Source organism: Hyla sarda, chromosome 10, assembly GCF_029499605.1.
Source record: "Hyla sarda isolate aHylSar1 chromosome 10, aHylSar1.hap1, whole genome shotgun sequence".
In the NCBI taxonomy this organism is placed as follows: Eukaryota; Metazoa; Chordata; class Amphibia; order Anura; family Hylidae; genus Hyla; species Hyla sarda.
Window position 1 is genome coordinate 83,503,756 of NC_079198.1, and position 25,288 is coordinate 83,529,043.

General features: G+C 43.7%; 1 long non-coding RNA gene across 1 annotated transcript in view; it reads left to right on the plus strand.

Annotated features, from left to right (window-relative positions):
- Window positions 1–395: 395 nt before the first annotated feature.
- The window catches only part of LOC130293945 (uncharacterized), a 62,796-nt gene continuing 37,903 nt past the window's right edge, over window positions 396–25,288 (plus strand). Inside the window, exons 1-2 of the long non-coding RNA XR_008848329.1 lie at window positions 396–615; window positions 13,749–13,781. This is a non-coding gene — a long non-coding RNA (uncharacterized LOC130293945). The remainder of the gene's footprint in view (window positions 616–13,748; window positions 13,782–25,288) is intronic.

The window sequence follows — 25,288 nt, forward strand, 5'->3', positions numbered from 1 at the left end:
AGAGGAGTCCACACAGTATACTCAGGAGAGGAGTCCTCACAGTACACTCAGGAGAGGAGTCCACACAGTACACTCAGGAGAGGAGTCCACACAGCATACTCAGGAGAGGAGTCCACACAGTACACTCAGGAGAGGAGTCCACACAGTACACTCAGGGGAGGAGTCCACACAGTACACTCAGGGGAGGAGTCCACACAGTACACTCAGGAAAGGAGTCTGCACAGTTCCCTTCTGTACCTGAAGCTCCCATAGAAAACATTGTTAAGTCTAGATCAGTGTAAATATTCTACTGCCTGTATCCAGCACAGTATGGGCAGCAGCAGTGTCAGGCCACGCCCCCTGTACCATCCCCGCCATCAGGCCCCACCCTCTCCTACTTACTGCTCAGCCAGCACATGTATTCCTTGCTCCAGTTCTCCAGGCACAGTAGTGAGAGGTAAACCAGAGAGCAGATACCTCACAGAGCATAGAGGGGAGAGCTCTGTCCTGTACTTTGCTGCAGCCTCCCCCTTTTCCTCAGTCCTCAGTGTGCAGTATTCTATAATAACCACTACCATCATCTTCTGTGCCAGACTGTACACCACACTGCACCTCCACCACTAACACAAGTGCACGGTAAGTTCTGGATATATGTCCCATATCTTTCTGTGCATCCCATATTTATCTATCCCATATCTGTCTCATGTCTGTCTTTCATATCTGCCTTGTCATGTGACAAATGAATAGTCGGTTGTGCAGTATATTATGTAGGTACACTGTTGCAGCATTACACACGTTTAACCCCTAGAGCAGTGGTCTCCAACCTGCGGACCTCCAGATGTTGCAAAACTACAACTCCCAGCATGCCCGGACAGCCAACGGCTGTCCGGGCATGCTGGGAGTTGTAGTTTTGCAGCATCTGGAGGTCTGCCGGTTGGAGACCACTGCCCTAGGGGATGAAAATGCACATCGTGCTGCAGTAAGTTACTTACAGTAAGCCATATTGGTGGACAACAGTGATTATGCTGATGCCTGCCATTAACCCTTTAGATGCCATAATTAATTGTAATCAGGGCATCGAAATATTGTGCACTTGGTTACACTCATTGGACCCCCTCGCAGTGTGATGAGGGAAGACGGCGGCCGGAGGTCCCCTACCTACTCTGTGCCGCTCTGCTGCCATCTACTTGTATTAGTCTGCACTGAACAGTCAGGCTAAATTTCCACTTGTTTTTTTTTCTGGCAATTTTTGGAATACTGCCCCTGCAGTTTTTGAGCCACAGCCAGAAGAGTATAAAAAAAAAAATGGGACATATAAAGCAAGGACTTACACTTCTCCTCCCGTATGGATCCAGAAAAAAAAACAAGTGAAAACATAGCCTCATAGCAGTCAATAGATGACTATAAATGGTCCCCTAGTTTCTTAAAATGTAAATAAGCCTCTTTCCCAATAAAAAAAAATTGAATAACTCCCCTTTTTCCATTTTACAAAAAAAAAGTAAAAAAAATAAAAATTCGAATAAACAAACATATTTGGTATTGTCGCCTGCAGAAAATATAATGTTACTGACCCTGTTTGGTGAACAGTGTAAACATAAAATATATTATAGCACACAGGAAACCTCGGACAAGGTAATAATCCTAAGTACTTCAAGCAGGATATTCCATAAAACACACAATTTTATTTCAGCTTTTTAAAAATCCATAAAGAATCAATAAAAACAAACAACAACCAACAATGTTTCCAGGTTACCCTTTTTCGGTTTGTTTTTCTTCTCTTATATACAATAATATAAAAAAAAAAGTCCAAAATTTGTGTTTTTTCTTCAATTTTGACGCACAATATTTGCGTCATAGATTTTTGGGTAAAATGACTGATGTTAGAATTGGTGGGGCAAAAAAAAAAAAAAAATCCATCATATGGATTTTTAGGTGCAAAATTGAAAGGGTTATGATTTTTAACCCCTTAAGGACATAGCCCATTTTCACCTCTAGGACGCAGCCCTTTTTTGCACATCTGACCACTGTCACTTTAAACATTAATAACTCTGGAATGCTTTTACTTATCAATCTGATTCCGAGATTGTTTTTTCGTGACATATTCTACTTTAACATAGTGGTAAATTTTTGTGGTAACTTGCATCCTTTCTTGGTGAAAAATCCCAAAATTTGATGAAAAAATTGAAAATTTTGCATTTTTCTAACTTTGAAGCTCTCTGTTTGTAAGGAAAATGGATATTCCAAATATTATTTTTTTTGGATTCACACATACAATATGTCTACTTTATATTTTCATCATAAAATTGACAAGTGTTTACTTTTGGAAGACACCAGAGGGCTTCAAAGTTCAGCAGCAATTTTACAATTTTTCACAAAATTTTCAAACTCGCTATTTTTCATGGACCAGTTCAGGTTTGAAGTGGATTTGAAGGGTCTTCATATTAGAAATACCCCATAAATGACCCCATTACAAAAACTGCACCCCCAAAAGTATTCAAAATGACATTCAGTAAGTTTTTTAACCCTTTAGGTGTTTCACAGGAAAAGCAGCAAAGTGAAGGAGAAAATTCAAAATCTTAATTTTTTACACTCGCATGTTCTTGTAGACCCAATTTTTGAATTTTTACAAGGGGTAAAAGGATAAAATTTATACTTGAATTTGTAGCCCAATTTCTCTCGAGTAAGCACATACCTCATATGTCTATGTAAATTGTTCGGCGGGCGCAGTGGAGGGCTCAGAAGCGAAGGAGCGACAAGGGGATTTTGGAGAGTACGTTTTTCTGAAATGGTTTTTTGGGGGCATGTTGCATTTAGGAAGTCCCTATGGTGCCAAAACAGCAAAAAAAAAAACATGGCATACCATTTTGGAAACTAGACCCCTTGAGGAACGTAACAAGGAATTAAGTGAGCCCCACAGGTGTTTCATGACTTTTGCATATGTAAAAAAACAAAAAATTTCACTAAAATGTGTGTTTCCCCCCAAATTTCACATTTTTGCAAGGGTTAATAGCAGAAAATACCCCCCAAAATTTGTAACCCCATCTCTTCTGAGTATGGAGGTACCCCATAAGTTGACCTGAAGTGCATTACGGGCGAACTACAATGCTCAGAAGAGAAGGAGTCATATTTGGCTTTTTGAGAGCAAATTTTGCTCGGGGGGCATGTCGCATTTAGGAAGCCCCTATGGTGCCAGGACAGCAAAAAAAAAAACTACATGGCATACCATTTTGGAAACTAGACTCCTTGAGGAACGTAACAAGGGATAAAGTGAACCTTAATACCCCACAGGTGTTTCACGACTTTTGCATATGTAAAAAAAAATTATTTTTTTTACCAAAAATGCTTGGTTTAGCAAAAAATTTTACATTTTAAAAAAAGGTAATAGCAGAAAATACCCCCCAACATTTGAAGCCCAATTTCTCCCGATTCAGAGGACACCCAATATGGGGATGAAAAGTGCTCTGCTGGCACACTACAGGTCTCAGAAGAGAAGGAGTCACATTTGGCTTTTTGGAAGCAAATTTTGCTCTGGGGGCATGCCGCATTTAGGAAGCACCTATGGTGCCAGGACAGAAAAAAAAAACACATGGCATACCATTTTGGAAACTAGACCCCTTGGGGAACGTAACAAGGGGTAAAGTGAACCTTAATACCCCACAGGTGTTTCACGACTTTTGCATATGTAAAAAATAAATATTTTTTTTACACTAAAATGCTTGTTTTCCCCCAAATTTTACATTTTTACAAGGGATAATAGCAGAAAATACCCTCCAAAATTTGTAACCCCATCTCTTCTGAGTATGGAAATACCCAATAAGTGGACGTGAAGTGCACTGGGGGCGAACTACAATGCTCAGAAGAGAAGGAGCATCATTGAGCTTTTGGAGAGAGAATTTGGCCATGTGCATTTCCAAAGCCCCCCGTGGTGCCAGAACAGTGGACCCCCCCACATGTGACCCCATTTTTAAAACTACACCCCTCACGGAAGGTAATAAGGGGTGCAGGGAGAATTTACACCCCACTGGCATTTGACGGATCTTTGGAACAGTGGGCTGTGCAAATTAAAAATTTTATTTTTCATTTTCACAGACCCCTGTTTCAAAGATCTGTCAGACACCTGTGAGGTGTAAATGCTCACTGTACCCCTTGTTACATTCCGTGAGGGGTGTAGTTTCCAAAATGGGGTCACATGTGGGTATTTATTGTTTTGCACTTATGTCAGAACCGCTGTAAAATCAGCCACCCCTGTGCAAATCACCAATTTAGACCTAAAATTTACATGGCGCACTCTCCCTTCTGAGCCTTGTTGTGCGTCCCCAGAACACTTTGCGCCCACATATGGGGTATCTCCGTCCTCAGGAGAAATTGCGTTACAAATTTTGGAGGCTTTTTACTTTTACCGCTGGTGAAATTTTAAAGTATGGGGCAACACCAGTATGTTAGTGTACAAAAATGTTTTTTTTTTACACTAACATGCTGGTGTAGACCCCAACTTTATCTTTTCATAAGGGGTAAAAGGAGAAAAAGCCCCCCAAAATTTGTTAGGCAATTTCTCCCGAGTACGGCGATACCCCATATGTGGCCCTAAACTGTTGCCTTGAAATACGACAGGGCTCCAAAGTGAGAGCGCCATGCGCATTTGAGGCCTAAATTAGGGTTTGCATAGGGGTGGACATAGGGGTATTTTACACCAGTGATTCTCAAACAGGGTGCCTCCAGCTGTTGCTAAACTCCCAGCATGCTTGGACAGTCAATGGCTGTCCGGAAATGCTGGGAGTTTTTGTTTTGCAACAGCTGGAGGCTCCGTTTTGGAAACACTGCTGTAGGATACGTTTTTCATTTTTATTGGGGGGGAAGGGGTGGTGGGGGGGGGGGGCAGTGTACGTGTGTATATGTAGTGTTTTACTCTTTATTTTATGTTAGTGTACTGCAGTGTAGTGTTTTTAGGTTACATTCACACTGACGGCAGATTACACTGAGTCTCCAGCTAGGAGTTTGAGCTGCGGCTGCTGCAGCTCAAACTTGAAGCAGGGAATTCACTGTAATCCGCCGCCGGTGTGAATGTAACCTGTACATTCACATGGGAGGTGGGGGGGGGGGGGGGGGGGCAAAACTACAACTCCCAGCATGCACTGACAGAACGTGCATGCTGGGAGTTGTAGTTTTGCAACAGCTGGAGGCACACTGGTTGGAAAATACTGAGTTAGGTAATAGAACCTATTACCTAACTCGGTATTTCCCAACCAGTGTGCCTCCAGCTGTTGCAGAACTACAACTCTCAGCATGTACTGATTGCCAAAGGGAATGCTGGGAGATGTAGTTATGTCACAGCTGAAGGCACGCAAGTACAACTCCCAGCATGCCGAGACAGCCATTTGCTGTTCCTGAATGCTGGGAGTTGTAGTTTTGCAAGATTTAGAGGGGTTCAGGCTGGAGATCACTGACAGTGGTCTCTAAACTGTGGCCCTCCAGATGTTGCAAAACTACAAATCTCAGCATGCTAAGACAGCAAACTGCTGTCTGGGCATACTGGGAGTTGTAGTTTTGTAATATCTGGAGGGCTACAGTTTAGAGACCACTGTCAGTGATCTCCAGCCTGAACCCCTCTAAATCTTGCAAAACTACAACTCCCAGCATGCCAACACAGCAAACAGCTGTCAAGGCATGGTGGGAGTTGTAGTTTTGCAACATCTGGAGGGCGACAGTTTAGAGACCACTCTCTAAACTGTCGCCCTGCAGATGTTGCTAGGCAACAGACTCCCGGACACGCGGCGTCATACTCACCTCCACCGCCGCCGTGATCACAGCCTCCGCCGGGTAAGTGACCGCCGCTGCCGCCGCCGCCACTGCTACACGGTTCCCCCCGCTGTGCCCGGACACCGATGGGTGGGCATAGCGGGGGGAACCGAACTTTAACCCCCCCGCCCCCAGTCTGCTATTGGTCGGCCGCTCCGCCGATCAATAGCAGGGATAGGAGGGGTGGCAACCCTGCCACCTCACTCCTATCTCTTCAAGGGGGATCGAGGGTGTCTTGGACACCCCCGATCCCCCTTATTTTATCGCGCCGCCGCCGTTGATGGGCAGGGGGAGAGCGCTCCCCCTGCAAACACCGTAGATGCCGTGATCAGAACTGATCACGGCATCTCTGGGGTTAATGCTGCCGGGACCGGCGCGATCGCGGCCCCGGCAGCTGCGGTGGGACTCCGGCTGTGATTGACAGCTGAGTCCCACCCGCGATCTCCTGCGCTGCCCGCGGCAGAGCAGGAGATCGCTTGGACGTATGCATACGTCCATTTGCGCGAACGTGTAATTCGCCTGGACGTATGCATACGTCCAATAGCGGGAAGGGGTTAAAAGGTGAGGAGGAAAAAACGAAAGTGGAAAAATGCTATGTCCTTAAGGGGTTAAAATTGCCCTCTTATGACCCCCTATAACTTTCTCATTTCTCAAATATGAGGGCTCAATATCAGTGGTTTTTATTCGGACCACTTTTGCTAATATGTGACTTTTTGATTACTTTTTATTCCATTTTTTTTCCTGGGATGTGATGTGACCAAAAATTTGCATTTTGTAACTTTTGGGGGCTTCCGTTTCTAAGCAGTACATTTTTCAGTAAAAATGACACCTTAGCTTTATTCCTTAGCTTGGTTACAGCTCTCTGACACTCACCCCCTGTGCAGACTGTGCAAGCTCCTTTTATCACATGTGCTTATGTCCTACATATAAGGCATAAAAGGCGGGATATATATGTCGATTACAATTAACCACTTAGGGACCAAGGGCGTTCTGGTACTTAAAGGGGTACTACCGTGCTGACAACTTATCCCCTATCTAAAGGATAGGAGATAAGTTGACTGATCGTGCGGGGTCCCGCCGCTGGGGACCCCCGCGATCTCGCACGCAGCAACCCGCTCTCATCAGGCCCCGAAGCGAACATCCGCTCCGGGTCTGATGACTTCCGTTTACGGGGCCGGAGTATCATGACGTCACGGCTCCGCCCCCATGTGACGTCACGCTCCGCTCCCTCAATGTAAGTCTATGACAGCTGTCTCGCCCCCTGCCATAGACTTGCACTGAGGGGGTGGAGCTGTGAAGTCACGATCACCGGCCCCGTCATCAGACCCGGATTCTGTAGGCTTCCCCCACCTGTAAAGTCATCTGAATCCTCGGCCAACATGTATATATAGTGCAAGATTATAAATAAACTGTTATGCACCCTGCCTGAGACCTTCTTCTTGTTTTAATAAATCTTAAAGAATCATTTTTTATATATATTTATAATATAATACTGTGGTGTCCTGATACCGCATTTTATGCGGTCCCTTTATGTGTATGGGTCCCCATAGCCAGAGTCCCTAGGACGTAGGGATCCCTGTTGTTATGTAGTCTACCCCTTGTCACCTCTATTTCTACTAATAGTCCAGTAATTTACATAAGGTTAATGTAAATATAGTGATATATATGTAAATAAATAGTTAATTACCTGTTTTTATAGTGTTGCAGGACCTGCGGGTCACGTAAACTCTACGGTATTCTGCTTAAGGACCTTTGGAGGTTCCTGTGACGTATGCAATTCCATTACACTGTGTAATGGTGAATGGCAGATGTTCGGACCAATCAGATTCACCCCACCCCCTGCCCATATAAGGGAGCAACGGCCATGTTTTCGCTATCTTGTTCCTGTGCAAGCAAGCTAGCAACAGCTCTTGTTCCCGGGCTTTCATGAGAGAAGGATCTGCGCAGCAATTATCGCAGTGAGTTAGGCCCGAGCCTTGCGGCAACAGCTGAACAATTCTAAATAGAGAGTGTATCAATTTCCAGACACTCTGCAGCATCACCGGACCTAATTTAACCCCTAAATCAGGACGGATCTGCAATTTCTACCCCAAATTCAGAGACTTTAGTTTACCTCAAGGTCCGCAACCATTGTCAGTCACTGAGCGATATAAGGACTGTTTCTATGAGACTGTTACTGTGCCTTTGATGTATCGCAAGCACTTAAGTAAAGTTGTTCAAGTTCAAGTTCAATCACCTTGTGGACCTTTAGTCATTTCATGCACCTATCGTTACTGGGAAGGGTGGCGATAGGCCGGAGCATTGCCTCAGCATACGTTACGAACTATAGGGTTAACATTAACCCCTCATCTACCGATACCATAGCACCACTACCATACACCCCCCCCCCCAAGGGCTACCACAAAGCCTTTTTGGTGTCACGAACAGGATTCGGGTGTGTGCCTACTATTGCCACTAGTGAAAGTGTACTCCCCCCCAGAAAACGAACATTACTCATGTGTTGCAAACCGTGTTGCTGTGTACAGGAACGGTGCTTGCGGTGCACCATACAAGGGGGCCAAGAGAAAAGTAAGGGGGGAGGCGAAGATTTGTCTACAGTTGAAATGTGTAAACTGCGCAATGAGTTCATGCTGCGATCCTCTGGTCCGGTCGGCACAGGCGGAGCCGAACTGCTGCCGGAAAAGCGCGCGAAGAAAGCCCGCGCTACGCCACGCCCCGCCCCTGGGCGTGGACGCCAAGTTGCTGTATCCCAGCCAAAAGGGAACTCAGAGATGCAGGAGTCATTTCTGGAGGGACCGAAAGTTGGGGCTGGACCGATAGTGTCCTTCCTGCCCAGCGCCATTTTAGAGAAGCCCACTATATAAGACGCCACACAGAGCAACCTCTCCAGTCTGCAGAGAGAGCCGGAGAGTACAGACATGGCGGAGAGCAGCGTTCCACATGGTCAAGTTGGCAAAATGGCGCCGGAAACACAGAAAGTTGTGGCAGTCGCAGCCCAACTTTTTCAAGAGCTTGCTGACCGTCTGCAGCGGTTGTCATTAGACGAAGAGGGGGCCTGCAATCTTCCCCCACTGCCTGATGATGATGACGATTGGTCAGAGTCACCTCCAGCAAACAGTGCAGGGACACCTGGAGGTCCGTCACCGGTGAGATTGTCCCCTCACCACAGGACCTGGGGCTCGTGGGCAGAGATCCCGTCGGGAGTCCGCTGTGAGTACCCCGCCAGAGGCGGCCTATTCTTCCTCCTCCAGCCCTGAGGTCCTTCCTCGATCAAGCTTGCCAAGTGCACGACCGTGCTCACCAAAATTGCCGCAATGGGTGTTCGGAGATAAGCCGGAGCTGATCGAGTACATGCACAGAGTACTTCAACCGTTACCTGGAAAACCACTCCCACCAATCCCAACTGCAGAAAGGGAAAGGGAACGTCAGGAAGCCGAGCTGTCCGAATTGATGGAGAAGTTAAAGGCCCAACACAAAGTACTCCATGCTCCAAAGGACGTACATTTGCCTTATGAAGGAAGAGTGCGGTATCAAGAAAATTTCAAAGAAATGGAGGCATTGTACATCCGTAAATGGGATCACCCCTGAGAAGGGGAGGAGCCATTAGAATGAAGAAGAGCAGCTGTGGCCAAGTTTGACAAGGTCAGAGGTAATGGAACACTCCTTGACTGCCACACTGGGCAGACCATCCTCGTAAACCGGCGAGCAGTGCAAAGGTCATATATCCATAAGAAGTTCAACACCTTGAAGGTGGGTGAAATTGTGGAGTACACCCCCATCCAGAGCCTTCCTAGAGAATGGGCTGCAGCGGTCACCAGACCAACAGCCCCAACACAGCTTCCTTTCAAATATTTCCCATCAACGGATTGGGAGTCTGATCCCTTCAACTTGAGGCCGAAAAGGTCTGCTCCTAAAGCCTCCACCAGCGCACCCAAGGAGGAGGAGCTTCAAGAGTCAAGTTCATCATCTTCTATGTACAGCAGAGAATCAAGTGCATCATCTTCTATGTACAGCAAAGAGTTAAGTTCTTCATCTTCTTCATACCGTCGAGAGTCAAGTTCTGCACAGGGTGAAGAAAATAGGCCAAAGTTGCGGCCACCCAAGTCGGTACCTAGACCCTCTTGGAGCAGTGAGAGTTTGTCTAACCCTGGGGTATCCACCAATGTACCAAGGCCCTCTCGGAGCAGTGAGAGTTTGTCTAACCCTGGGGTATCCACCAATGTACCAAGGCCCTCTCGGAGCAGTGAGAGTTTGCCAGTTCCTGAGGTACCAAGGAAAGGGTCATGGGTTGCTCCTAATTTGGAGATGGTGCTCAAGCCCTATTGCCCCACTTTGATCCCAGCTAGTAAGCCTATAACCCCTTCTCAAGCTGCCATCCACAACTCCATCCTCACCAATGTGGTGTGGCAAAGCTATGTTAATTCTAACCCTGCCCCTGATGTTGGCAGATATAGGGGAACCAGGAGAGGCACTACAAGAGTGAAGAAGACCATCTTCTAAAGAGACTCTAAAGTAATGTCTTATTGTTTTCTGTCTAACCATTTTTGTCTTACAGCAACCAAGTTCAAGAATTGTGCCTAGCAGGACTGTGCTACGTTGTTCCAGTTCAAAGTCCAGCAATGTAACCACTAGTGTTGCTCGCGAATATTCGCAATGCGAATTATATTCGCGAATATCGCATATTCGCGAATTCGCGAATATTCGCGAATATAGCACTATATATTCGTAATTACGAATATTCGTTTGTTTTTTTTTTTGTTTTTTTTTCACAGTACACATCACAGTGACCATCCCTCTCTGCTTCCAGCTTGTGTGGTGTAAAGAAGGCTCTAATACTACTGTGTGAGACTGGTGTGCAAATTTTCGCATATGCGAATTTTCGCTTATGTTAATTTTGTCTATGTTAATTTTCGCATATGCTAATTTTCACATACGCGAATTTTCACATATGCGAAAATAAATCGAGAATATTATGAATATGCGAATATTCGCGAATATATGACGAATATTCGTCCATATATTCGCGAATATTTGCGAATTCGAATATGGCCTATGCCGCTCAACACTAGTAACCACTAAGTTTGTACCTGACTATTAAGTCAAGAGACTCCTAGCCTGTAGGAGATTTATAAAGGACTGTACCCGGCTGAGTTGTGGTTAAGGCTGTGTTCACTTTTCCATTGAACTCCTAGTGTAGGTGGACTGCTGATCCTTACACACCACTTTGTATATTTTTCCTCAAATGGACTCCTAATGTAGGTGGACTGCTGATCCTTACACGTCTATTTCATGTATATACCACCAGCTTCATAAGAACTCTTATGATAAATGTTTCACTTATCGGGTGAATGCACCTGAAATATGTTGGAGTGTTGATAAATGTATAGTAAATATGTATATGGTTCTGTACACAGAAAGATATCCTTGTATCTGTGTACATAAATAGTAAGTAAGGTTTGTACATAGAAAAGATAGTCAAATGTCTATGTACATACAAAGTAAGTCAGAGCTGTACACAGAAAATATCGATGTACTGCATGTGTACACTCAACACTAAAAATATATATAATTCTTGTACATACAAATGTATAAAAAGCTAAAGGTGTTTAGTAGGTAACTCAATAGGGGACACCTCGGCTCCTCCGAGGGTAGTATTATTGCTGTCGCCCATCGCTAGCACCTGTCTCCACAAAAATGGTAGGGATGATTCCCTCTTAAAATAGTACTTGCACTCATAGTACTCTAGATTACTAACTTAAGGTACTACTTCAAATTTCTCTAGTACATACACAAAAATCTAAATAAATATCTCACTCAAGAAAACACTTAGGAACAGTAGCATATTGATACCCAATTCCTGCCACTGTTAGGTAAACTTCTTTTCTTTATTCATTGCGTGTGTGAGATGCTCTGCCTGGCCAGTAGGTGCTCTTGCTAATACAGAATTAAACGCGTAATTCTAAGAATAACCTAGTAGGTTGTTTTGAAAGTGCTCTAGGGGTAAGTAGCGTTTAGCTGACAGACCCTAGCAGCCACCCTTACTGTGACCTAGCTTCCGGCTAGCCAGTATACCTTTCGTGTACTAACTAACAGGTAACTTATTGTTGGCGAATAAAATATGTGAGATAATACAAATGTCTAGTCAGCTTGAAACTAAAGGTATAGAAATCTGTACTAATGTCTAGTTAGCCTTATGTATAGAAGTATGTGCTAATGTTTAGTTTAGCCTCATAAAAATGTATAGAGAGCTAATAAAATGTCTTAGGAGCTAGCAACTACATGTCAGATAGCTGCCTAATTATCTAGTAAGCTTCAAAATGTATAATAAGTTTGATAAAGTTGTATAGGAAGCTAGAAACTAAAGGATAGATAGCTTCTTCAAATGTCTAGATAGCATTTAAATGTCTAGATAGCCTTAAAATGTCTAGATAGATTTTTTAATTGCCTAATTCAGATACTAGGGAAGGTATCAAAAGAATGTAAATGTGTTTAGTCTACTTAGGATGTATAGCAAATGTACAGATCATCCTGTTTTATAGCATCCTGTTTTAGTCCTAGTCCCTCTGTCTCAGGGGACAGACATCGAGGCCGAGGGGTTTGTGGTGTCCCTGTACCGCATTTTATGAGGTCCCTTTATGTGTTTGGGTCCCCATAGCCAGAGTCCCTAGGATGTAGGGATCCCTGTTATGTAGTCTACCCCTTGTCGCCTCTATTTCTACTAATAGTCCAGTAATTTATATAAGGTTAATGTAAATATAGTGATATATATGTAAATAAATAGTTAATTACCTGTTTTCATATTGTTGCAGGACCTGCGGGTCACGTGACTAGGTAAACTCTATGGTTTTCTGCTTAAGGACCTTTGGAGGTTCCTATGACGTATGCAATCCCATTACACTGTGTAATGGTGAATGGCAGATGTTCGGACCAATCAGATTCACCCCGCCCCCTGCCCATATAAGGGAGCGGCAGCCATGTTTTCGCTCTCTTGTTCCTGTGCAAGCAAGCTAGCAACAGCTCTTGTTCCCGGGCTTTCATGAGAGAAGGATCTGCGCAGCAATTATCGCAGTGAGTTAGGCCCGAGCCTTGCGGCAACGACTGAACAATTCTAAATAGAGAGTGTATCAATTCCCAGACACTCTGCAGCATCACCGGACCTAATTTAACCCCTAAATCCAGACGGATCTGCAATATCTACCCTAAATTCAGAGACTTTAGTTTACCTCAAGGTCCGCAACAATTGTCAGTCACTGAGCGATATAAGGACTGTTTCTATGAGACTGTTACTGTGCCTTGGATATATCGCAAGCACTTAAGTAAAGTTGTTCACGTTCAAGTTCAATTATCTTGTGTACCTTCAGTCATTTCATGCACCTATCGTTACTGGGAAGGGCGGCGATAGGCCAGAGCATTGCCTCAGCATACCAGCCCTCAGCCTGGCGTCACGAACTATAGGGTTAACATTAACCCCTCATCTACCAATACCATACCACCACTACCATACACCCCCCAAGGGCTACCACAATACACTTTCATTTTCTATTTATGTCTTAACACTGTCTGTGACAGTAATCATCACGTCAACACTTTATTTCCATATAGATATTTCACCTATGGATGGTACACTTTATGTATAACCTAATACTATCCATGAGTTATTATGTGACACGCTATAGTTTGCACATCGTCATTTTTGATTTACACTTCACTTTGATATGGTCTAACCTTTTTTCCTTATAGATATAATATCTGTATGTTGTCACTAGTATTTACACTCTATAGTCTTCTGCAATTTTTGATATGCAAAGTATTCTATCCTGTCACTTTATTATACATGACTATCACCTTGTATTCACATAGATTTTATATTATATACACCTTATCACATGACTATTATATTATACACAGATACATAATTATTATATGTTCATTCTATTGGCATAATTTGCTAATTAATATTATATATTTTCCAGATTAACTTGGTGCTGGTTTTCTAATTGGTGGTGGTAAGTGTGCACACATTTTTTCACCTGTATTATTTTTTCATTCATGTCACTTTTTCTGCACTGTGGCTTTGCTTCTTACCTATCTGTGTCACTATCTGTTGATTTGCGTTTGTGTATTAGCGATTTTTGGTCTCCGGCAGCAGCCGATTGGTCACCATGGTAACGACGCCTGCAAACCACGCAGGTACGTCACGCCGCGGTTATGTGACTCCCCACATGACCGGTATACTATGACGCAGAGGGGCAGATTGCAGCCTCCGGCGTCCTCCCGGTCATGTGACGAGTCACATGATCCCTAGCAGTGACGGAGGCGGAAGTGCCTCGTATTGCGTTCATCCGGCTGACTCCACACCCTCGCCACTGGACGCAGTATAATGACGGAGGTCAGCATGAGTATGTTACCATATATGGCAGACGCCATAAAACCTCTGTTTTATTCAGGTGTAAGGAAAGTTTTATTAGTGTTTCTATTGGCCTATCCAGGATATACATAATAAGGACTTAGTCCACATGACACGCCCCCTGAGGAAGCAAGTGTGAAACGCGTTTGGGGCTAAGGTGAGGTGTCCAGGCAGGGTGCATTCTATGTTTTTGGCTGATATACTTGCTAATTATTGCTGTATTTTTGTACTCGATTTTAGAGACTTTTTACTATTGCTATACTACTACTACTAATATATAATATTTAGCACCTTGCTACCATGTGTTTAGTTGTACTAACGTTATGTGATTAGGACACACTCGCTTTCTCTTGTCTGTGTATCCAATATACCTCCCCATTCATGTCTTTTATGGTATTTTATAAATGTTTTTGTACTAATAAAAATTCAAACGTTTGTTACTTATATACTTTGGTCTGCTGTGTTTGGGTATATATTTATCTATCCCATATCTGTCTCATGTCTGTCTTTCATATCTGCCTAGTCATGTGACAAATGAATAGTTGGTTGTGCAGTATATTACGTAGGCACACTGTTGCAGCATTACACATGTTTAACCCCTAGAGCAGTGGTCTCCAACCTGCGGACCTCCAGATGTTGCAAAACTAAAACTCCCAGCATGCCCGGACAGCCAACGGCTGTCCGGGCATGCTGGGAGTTGTAGTTTTGCAACATCTGGAGGTCTGCCGGTTGGAGACCACTGCCCTAGGGGATGAAAATGCACATCGTGCTGCAGTAAGTTACTTACAGTAAGCCATATTGGTGGAAAACAGTGATTATGCTGATGCCTGCCATTAACCCTTTAGATGCCATAATTAATAGTAATCAGGGCATCGAAATATTGTGCACTTGGTTATACTCATTGGACCCCCTCGCAGTGTGATGAGGGAAGACGGCGGCCGGAGGTCCCCTACCTGCTCTGTGCCGCTCTGCTGCCATCTACTTGTATAGTCTGTACTGAACAGTCAGGCTAAGTTTCCAAAGCCAGAAGAGTATGAAAATAATAAAAAAAATAAAATAAAAAAAAGGGACATATAAAGGAAGGACTTACACTACTCCTCCCGTATGGATCCACTTCTGACTTTGGCAGAAAGACTGCCAGAAAAAAAAACAAGTGAAAACTTAGGCTCATAGCAGTCAATAGATGACTATAAATGTTCCCCTAGTTTAAAAAACAAAAATTTTAAATGTAAATTAGCCTCTTACCCAATATAAAATTGAATCACTCCCCTTTTCCATGTTACAAATAAAAAAAAAGTAAAAAAAAAAATTATAATAAACAAACATATTTGGTATTGTCGCCTGCAGAAAATATAATGTTACTGACCCTGTTTGGTGAACAGTGTAAACATAAATATTATAGCACACAGGAAACCTCAGAAAAGGTAAAAATCCTCAGCACTTCAAGCAGGATATTCCATAAAACACACAATTTTATTTTACCTATTAAAAATCCATAAAAACAAACAACAACCAACAACATTTCCAGGTTACCCTTTTTCGGTTTGTTTTTCCTCTCTTATATACAATAATATTTTTAAAAAAGTCCAAAATTGGTGTTATTTCTTCAATTTTGACGCACAATAATTTTTTTCTTTTCATTTTGCCATAGATTTTGGGGTAAAATGACTGATTGGTGGCGCAAAAAAAAAAAAAAAAACATCATATGGATTTTTAGGTGCAAAATTGAAAGGGTTATGATTTTTAAAAGGTGAGGAGGAAAAAACGAAAGTGGAAAAATGCTATGTCCTTAAGGGGTTAAAATTACCCTCTTATGACCTCCTATAACTTTCTCATTTCTCAAATATGAGGGCTCAATATCAGTGGTTTTTATTCGTACCACTTTTGCTTATATGTGACTTTTTGATTACTTTTTATTCCATTTTTTCCTGGGATGTGACCAAAAATTTGCATTTTGTAACTTTTGGGGGCTTCCGTTTCTAAGCAGTGCATTTTTCGGTAAAAATTACACCTTAGCTTTATTCTGTAGGTCCATACGATTAAAGCGATACCCTACTGATAGAGTAGGCCGCTTCTACTCTTACAAGGTGTCACTTTCTTGTGATGTGAGGTATATGGTCTGAGTGGTGAAAGTGAGTTCAGCTAAATGACAGAAAAGAATCAACCACATAATACTTGGTTACAGCTCTCTGACACTCACCCCCTGTGCAGACTGTGCAAGCTCCTTTAATCACATGTGCTTATGTCATACATATAAGGCATAAAAGGCAGATTATATATATGTCGATTACAATTAACCACTTAGGGACCAAGGGCGTTCTGGTACTTAAAGGGGTACTACCGTGCTGACAACTTTTCCCCTATCCCTGCTGGGGACCCCCGCGATCTCGCACGCAGCACCCCGCTCTCATCAGGCCCCGGAGCGAACATCCGCTACGGGTCCGATGACTTCTGATCACGGGGCCAGAGTATCATGACGTCACGGCTCCACCCCTATGTGACATCACGCTCCGCCCCCTCAATGTAAGTCTATGGCAGCGGGTGAGACAGCTTTCTAACTTTCTGGGAGTTGTGCAACAGCTGGAGGTTCCCCCCATGTGAATGTACAGGGTACATTCACATGGGTGGGTTTACAGTGAGTTTCCTGCTTCAAGTTTTTGCTGTGGAAAATTCTCTCTCCAAAAGCTCAATGGCGCTCCTTCTCTTCTGAGCATTGTAGTGTGCCATCAGAGCACTTGATGTCCACACATGGGGTATTTCCATACTCAGAAGAAATGGTGGTCATTTTCTCCTATTACCCCTTGTAAAAATAGTAAATTTGGGGAAAAACCAGCATTTTAGTGAAAAATGTTTTTATTTTCATTTACACATCCGACTTTAACAAAAAGTCGTCAAACACCTGTGGGGTGTTAAGGCTCACTGTACCACCTGTTACGTGCCTTGGTGGGTGCAGTTTCCAAAATAGTATGCCATGTGTTTTTTTATTTATTTATTTATTTTTTGCTGTTATGGCCCCATAGTGGCTTCCTAAATGCGACATGCCCCCCAAAAACCAGTTCAGCAAAATTTACTCTCCAAAATCCCATTGTCGCTCCTTCCCTTCTGAGCCCTCTAGTGCACCCACAGAGCACTTTACATCCACATATGAGGTATTTCATTACTCAAGAGAAATTGGGTTACAAATTTTGGGGCTTTTTTTTACTATTACCCCTTGTAAAAATTCAAAAACTGGGTCTACAAGAACATGTTAGTGTAAAAAATGAAGATTTTGAATTTTCTCCTTCACTTTGCTGCTATTCGTGCGAAACAACTAAAGGGTTAACAAACTTTCTGAATGTCATTTTGAATACTTGTGCAGTTTCTATAATGGGGTCATTTATAGAGTATTTCTAATATGAAGGCCCTTCAAATCAACTTCAAAACTGAACTGGTCCCTGAAAAATTCCGATTTTGAAAATTTGGTGAAAAATTTGAAAATTGCTGCTGAACTTTGAAACCCTTTGATGTCTTCCTAAAGTTTAATCGTGTTAACTTTATGATACCAACATAAAGAAGACATATTATATATGTGAATCAATATAAAAAAATTTTGGAATGTCTATTTTCCTTACAAGCAGAGAGCTTCAAAGTTAGAAAAATACAAAATGTTCAAATTTTTCAAGACATTTTGGAATTTTTCACCAAGAAATGATGCAAGTATCGAAGAAAAAAGTAGAATATGTCCCAGTCCCAGGCCAGGCCTGGCTATAACCATCCATCAGAACCCTTTCCACTTTGTGTTTTTTTTTTCTGTCCTCCAGTCAGGTGTCAGGTGTATACCTTCTATTGCCCACCAACTAATCTGTCTTTTTTCCTTCCTATTCTCTTAGATGGGGCCACTGGAAAAGCCCTACCCCCCTGAGCGCCATCTCGTTAAACCTGCGGGTCTGCCAGACTTTGGGGTCCTGACTCGTGGAACCCCTCTGCATGGCCATGACTTGTCAGGCCTAAATGGAGTCCGAATTCGGCTATTGCAGGGTTACTGTCCATCTCTTCACCCCTCCCCTGCTGCTGAAGCTGTGTAGCCTGGCTAGGCCATGCCCCCTGGAGAGCTGACCTGTTTACAGTGCAGCATAGGATCCTCTGCAATCCTGGGCCACCCGGTGATTGATTTTGCCTACTAGTGCGATCCTGCACTATGTTTTCAGCATAGTGCTGTAGCGTGGAAAAATATATTATGGCACTTCTCAGGTTCTGTTCGCAAGGCATTTTTATACTTTCAGAAAAACAGGCAATAAAATGTGGCAGAAATTCCATTTTAGTAGTGAAATGTTGCTGCAATTTTGGGTGTGTTTAACCCCTTAAGGACACAGCCCAAATATACCTTAAAAGAGTAATCCAGTGGTGACCCAGTGGTGAACAACTTATCCCCTATCCTAAGGATAGGGGATAAGTTTGAGATCGCGGGGGGTCCGACCGCTGGGGCCCGCGGGAAGGGGGCGTGTCGACCTCCGCACGAAGCGGCGGCTGACACGCCCCCTCAATACAACTCTATGGCAGAGCCGAAGCGCTGCCTTCGGCAATCTCCGGTTCTGCCATAGAGATGTATTGAGGGGGCGTGTCGGCCGCCGCTTCGTGCGGGGGTCGACAGCTGCTATCTGGCCGGAGAGCCGGGGGCCCGTACAGAGAGATCGCAGGGGGCCCCAGCGGTCTGACCCGCCGCGATCTCAAACTTATCCCCTATCCTTAGGATAGGTGATACGTTTTTCACCACTGGACTACCCCTTTAAGGACCCGGCCATTTTTTGAACATCTGACCACTGTCACTTCAAGTATTAATAACTCTGGGATGCTTTTACCTTTCATTCTGATTCTGAGATTTTTTTTGGTGACATATTCTACTTTATGTTAGTGGTAACATTTTGTCGATACTTGTAACATTTCTTGGTGAAAAATTCAAAAATTTTATGAAAAAATTAAAAATTTAGCATTTTTTTAAAATTTGTAGCTCTCTGCTTATAAGGAAAATTGATATTCCAAATAAATTATACATTGATTCACATACACAACATGTCTACTTTATGTTTGCAACATTAAGTTTACATGTTTTTACTTTTGGAAGACATCAGAGGGCTTCAAAGTTCAGCAGCAATTTTCCAATTTTTCACAACATTTTCTAAATCGGAATTTTTCAGGGACCAGTTCAGTTTTGAAGTGGATTTGAAGGGCCTTCATATTAGAAATACCCTACAAATGACCCAATTATAAAAATTGAACCCCTCAAAGGGTCCAAAATGACATTCAGTAAGTGTGTTAACCCTTTAGGTGTTTCACAGGAATAGCAGCAAAGTGAAGGAGAAAATTCTAAATCTTCATTTTTTACATTCGCATGTTCTTGTAGACCCAGTTTTAAAATTTTTACAAGTGGTAATAAGAGAAAAAGCCCCCAAAATTTGTAACCCAATTTCTCTCGAGTAAGTAAATACCTCATATGTGTATGTCAAGTGTTCGGCGGGCGCAGTAGAGGGCTCAGAAGGGAAGGAGCAACAATGGGATTTTGGAGAGTGAATTTTTCTGAAATGTTTTTTGGGGGGCATGTCACATTTAGAAAGCCCCTATGGTGCCAGAACATAAGAAAACCCCACATGGCATACCATCTTGGAAACTACACCCACCAAGGCACGTAAGAAGGGGTCCAGTTAGCCTTAACACCCCTCAGGTGTTTGACAACTTTTCGTTAAAATTGGATGTGTAAATTAAAAAAATACATTTTTCACTTAAGTGCAGTTTTTTCCCCAAATTTACAATTTTTACAAAGGGTAATGGGAGATAATGCCCCACAATATTTGTAACCCCATCTCTTCTGAGTATGGAAATACCCAATGTTAGGACGTAAAATGCTCTGCTGGCGAACTACAATGCTCAGAAGAGAAGGAGTCACATTTGGCTTTTTGAAAGCAAATTTTGCTGAAATGTTTTTTTGGGGGCATGTCGCATTTATGAAGCTCCTGTGGTGCCATTACAGCACAAAATACCCACATGGCATACTATTTTGTAAACTGCACCCCTTAAGAAACGTAACAAGGGGTACAGTGAGCCTTAACTACCCACAGATGTTTGAGGACTTTTTGTAAAAGTCGGATGTGTAAATGAAAAAAATATATTTTTTTACTAAAATGCAGTTTTTTCCCTAAATTTTACATTTTTACAAGGGGTAATAGGAGAAAATGACCCCCAAAATTTGTAACCCCATTTCTTCTGAGTATGGAAATACCCCATATGTGGATGTCAAGTGCTCTGCTGGCGCACTACAATGCTCAGAAGAGGAGGAGCGCCATTGAGCTTTTGGAAAGAGAATTCGTTTGGAATGGTAGTCAGGGGCCATGTGCGTTTACAAAGCCCCCCGTGGTGCCAGAACAGTGGACCCCCCCACATGCGACCCCATTTTGGAAACTACACCCCTCACAGGATTTAATAAGGGGTGCAGTGAGTATTTACACCCCACTGGCGTTTGACAGATCTTTGGAACAGTGGGCTGTGCAAATGAAAAATTGAATTTTTCATTTTCACGGACCAAAGTTCCAAAAATCTGTCAGACACCTGTGGGGCGTAAATGCTCACTGTACCCCTTATAACATTTTGTGAGGGGTGTAATTTCCAAAATGGGATCATATGTGGGAGGGGTCCAATGTTCTGGCACTATGGGGGCTTTGCAAACACACGTGGCCTTCAATTCTGGACAAATTTTCTCTTCAAAATCCCAATGGCGCTCCTTCTCTTCTGAGCATTGTAGTGCGCCAGCAGAGCACTTTACATTCACATATGGGTTATGTTCTTACTCAGAAGAGATGGGGTTACAAATTTTGGGGGGCTTTTTTCCTATTTTCCCTTGTTAAAATGAAAAATTTAGGGTAACACCAGCATTTTAGTGAAATTCTTTTTTTCATTTTCCCATCCAACTTTAATGAAAATTCGGCAAACACCTGTGGGGGGTTAAGGCTTATTATACCCCTTGTCACGTTCTGTGAGGGGTGCAGTTTCCAAACTGGGGTCACATGTGTGTATTTTTTTTTTGCGTATATGTCAGAACAGCCACCCCTGTTCAAATCACCAATTTAGGCCTCAAATGTATATGGTGCGCTCTCACTCCTGAGCATTGTTATGCGTCCGCAGAGCATTTTACGCCCACATATGGGGTTTTTCCGTACTTAGGCGAAATTGAGTTACATATTTTGGGGGTCTTTTTTTCCTTTTAATTACCGCTTGTGAAAATAAAAAGTATGGGGCAACACCAGCATGTTAGTGTAAAATTTTTTATTTTTTTACACTAACAGGCTGGTGTAGTCCCCAACTTTTCCTTTTCATAAGGGGAGAAAAAGCCCCCTCAAAATCCAGAGTACGGAAACACCCCATATGTGTCCCTAAACTGTTTCCTTGAAATACGACAAGGCTCCGAAGTGAGAGAGCGCCATGCGCATTTGAGGACTAAATTAGGGATTGCATAGGGGTGGACATAGGGGTATTCTACGCTAGTGATTCCCAAACAGGGTGTCTCCAGCTGTTGCTAAACTCCCAGCATGCCTGGACAGTCAGTGGCTGTCCAGAAATGCTGGGAGTTGTTGCTTTGCAACAGCTGGAGGCTCCGTTTTGGAAACACTGCCGTACAAGACGTTTTTCATTTTTATTGGGGGGGGGGGCAGTGAAAGGGGGTGTATATGTAGTGTTTTACCCTTTATTTTGTGTTAGTGTAGTGTAGTGTTTTTAGGGTACATTTGCATTGGCGTGTTACGGTGAGTTTCCCGTAAGGAGTTTGCGATGCGGCGAAAAATTTGCCGCAGCCCAAACTTGAAGCAGGAAATTTACTGTAAACCTGCCCGTGTGAATGTACCCTGTAAGTTCACATGGGAGGGGGGGCAAACCTCCAGCTGTTTCAAAACTACAACTCCCAGCATTACTGACAGACCGTGCATGCTGGGAGTTGTACTTTTGCAACAGCTGGAGGCAAACTGGTTGGAAAACCTTCAGTTAGGTTCTGTTACCTAACTCAGTATTTTCCAACCAGTGTGCCTCCAGCTGTTGCAAAAATACAACTCCCAGCATGTACTGATCACCGAAGTGCATGCTGGGAGATGTAGTTATGCAACAGCTGGAGGTACGCAACTACAACTCCCAGCATGCCGAGACAGCTGTTTGCTGTCTTGGCATGCTGGGATTTGCAGTTTTGCAACATCTGGAGGGCTACAGATTATAGACCAGTGCACAGTGATCTCCAAACTGTGGACCTCCAGATGTTGCAAAACTACAAATCCCAGCATGCCTAGACAGCAAACAGCTATGTGGGCATGCTAGGAGTTGTAGTTTTGCAAGATCTGGAGGGATATAGTTTAGAGACCACTGTATAGTGGTCTCAAACTGCAGCCCTCCAGCTGTTGCAAAACTACATATTCCAGCATGCCCAAACAGCTGTCTGGGCATGCTGGGAGTTGTAGTTTTGCAACATCTGTAGCGCTACAGTTTAGAGACCACAGTCTCAGACTGTAGCCCTTCAGATCAACTTACCGGCTTCCGTAGGTTCCCGGGAGCCGTCCTCTTCTGACGCACGTCATGCCGCCCACAAACAGGTAAGAAAAAAAGACGCATGCTACACAAACATATAATACATGTCAATTGCAAAAAACATGAACATTAAAAGAAGATGCAATATAGCCAAAAATCTTAACCACCGGAGTACCCCTGTAAGGTCCTCCATCCCTCTTCCTTGAAATCGATCTCTGATATCATAGGTGATACTGTGCCCTCCGCCTTGTGTGTGTTTCAGTATCATCAACTCTGACATTTCTATGACACATGGCGAGCCTTTACCTTTTGAACATCTTTGTTTGATTACTGCTAGACCCACCCATACGATATCCTTGCTTTACGTCATGCTCCGTACCAGGGACTCTCGTGCTCTACTCCCCTATCAATGGGGTTGGGTTGCTGAGCTTGACTACACCCCCAGCACTGAGGAATGGGTAACCTCGTTTATGCTTTGTCATAAGGCTTCCAAAGCGGTAGTTTTACAAGAAACTAACTATAAAATACTCTCGAGATGGTACACGGTCCCGGCCCTGCTCCATCGCTACTACCCATCGGTCCCCAATGTTTGTTGGAGGTGTGGCCAAGATTTAGGTACGCTGTCACATGTGTGGTTCTCCTATCCCCTGCTAACCAACTTCTGGTCCTCTATCCGGGCCCTAATTAGCGATATAACTGGCACCCAGGTAGCGAATACTCCACAGGCTCTCCTTTTATCTATGTTACCTGGCTCTTCTGAATCCTTGCGGAAGAGTCTTGGCGTACTTCTGGCGGCTGCTAGGAGAGTAATACCGAGACGTTGGATGGAAATCCGCTTCCCCCCCTACTGCTACCGACTGGTTTAGGGAGATCCTTTATCTCCAGGGCCTAGAGGAATGTCTAGCTGACTTGAATGGGTCCTCGGAACAGTATATTAAGCGCTGGTGCCTCTGGATGGATTTTGCTGCCTCTCCCCATTTTCTGCAGTTTGGGCTTCCTACCTCCATATCTCCTCCCCAGTGATCTCTCTTGTGTCCTTAGACCTCTGGTCTCCTAGTCTCACACTCCTTTTCCCTTTCATTCTTCTTTCCCCCTCCCTCTTCCCTCTGGAGCCCTTCTGCTCCTTGTCCTTCTTCCCTCTCCTCTTCTTGGCCCCCTTGGGTTTTTCCTTGTTTCATTTTTTCTTATTTAGTTTAATATGTTTGGCTCACCTAGCCCTAGAATGTATCTACTTTCCTATGGATTGTTTTACATTGAGCAGTGTTATGCTGACTGGAGATGGACTCCAGGTTCAACTCAGAGTCCAAACATTGGTAGAATCCATGTAAGACAGACTCTGCTGTTACTTTACTATTTAAAGTCACTGGTGTCCTCAGATATCCAACTCTACCACCGTGAGTAGTCCGGCTGAGCAGAGATGTTGAGGACAAGGTACCTGGAGAAGAATTGTCTCCCAAGTGTCATCACTTAGGTCAGTATCAGACGTCCTATGTGATTTCCCCTTAGATGTGCTTAGAATCTCATTTGAGAATCAGCCCTGTTGTCTGATGGGTCAGCAGTATATAAAGATCCTAGAGTTCCTCCAAGGAAATGAGGAACTCGGTCTTTTCAAAGCTGCCAAATGGCAACCATCTTAGTCCTGGTCCTCTAAAGGGCGAAACTTCTTCTCCAAGAGCCAGTGTTCTGCAAAAGGGCACAGGATAAAGGAACCAGGGAGATGACTCCCAAACCAAATCATAGTTTGATGTCAGAAGGCCATCCATGGTTGGTGCAAGACTTTCTGGATTCCTGTCAGCCTGAGAAAGGGTTGCATGTGTTATGGACACCTATCTACATGTGCCCATACATCCATCCTCAGCGGAATATCAGAGTGGCCATCCGGTTTAAAAAAAGGAGTGCTTTACTATCAGCTCCGGGCCCAGCCATTAGTATATACTCCCTGGCTGGTAAAGCCATTGTGGTAGTGGCTGTTTTTCATCTTCTGGGGATTCATGTGGTACTGTACCCGGGCACCTGACTCCTGCTGGTTTTCTCACTGAAGAAGCTAAGTCACATTCTACAAACAGCCTTAGAAATTTTTAGGAGGAAGTTCTGTCTCCCTGGGACAGGAATCTCCATAATTTTTTCTCCCTGCTCAGGCAGTCAGTCGCACACGCAGGAGTCTCAGATCATGGCTCTCCAAAAAGAAAATCTCCCAATAAGTTGTGAATGTGGTCCTGCTCACAACAGATGCCTATGAATCCGAACATATGTTGGATCTTTGAGTCCAGAAGAGCTGGACATGGGAAGAATCTGATGTCAGCCAGCCTGAGGGAAATAAGGCCAGTGAACTTGGATATTTTTGCTACTTTTTAGCCCTGTGTCCAGTATCCCAGCGGTCACATAAAGGGCACTCTGAATGTCCAGGCGGATCAGCCGAGCAAAACTGAAGTATACTTCTGCCAAGTAGTCAGCAAGAGAGGTCTACCTGATTACAACATAAGGGCTACCATAGAAAACCAAAAGGTTGCTAAATTTGCTTCTCTGAATTTCAGAGACCAACCAGACATCTTGGATGCCCTGACGATATTG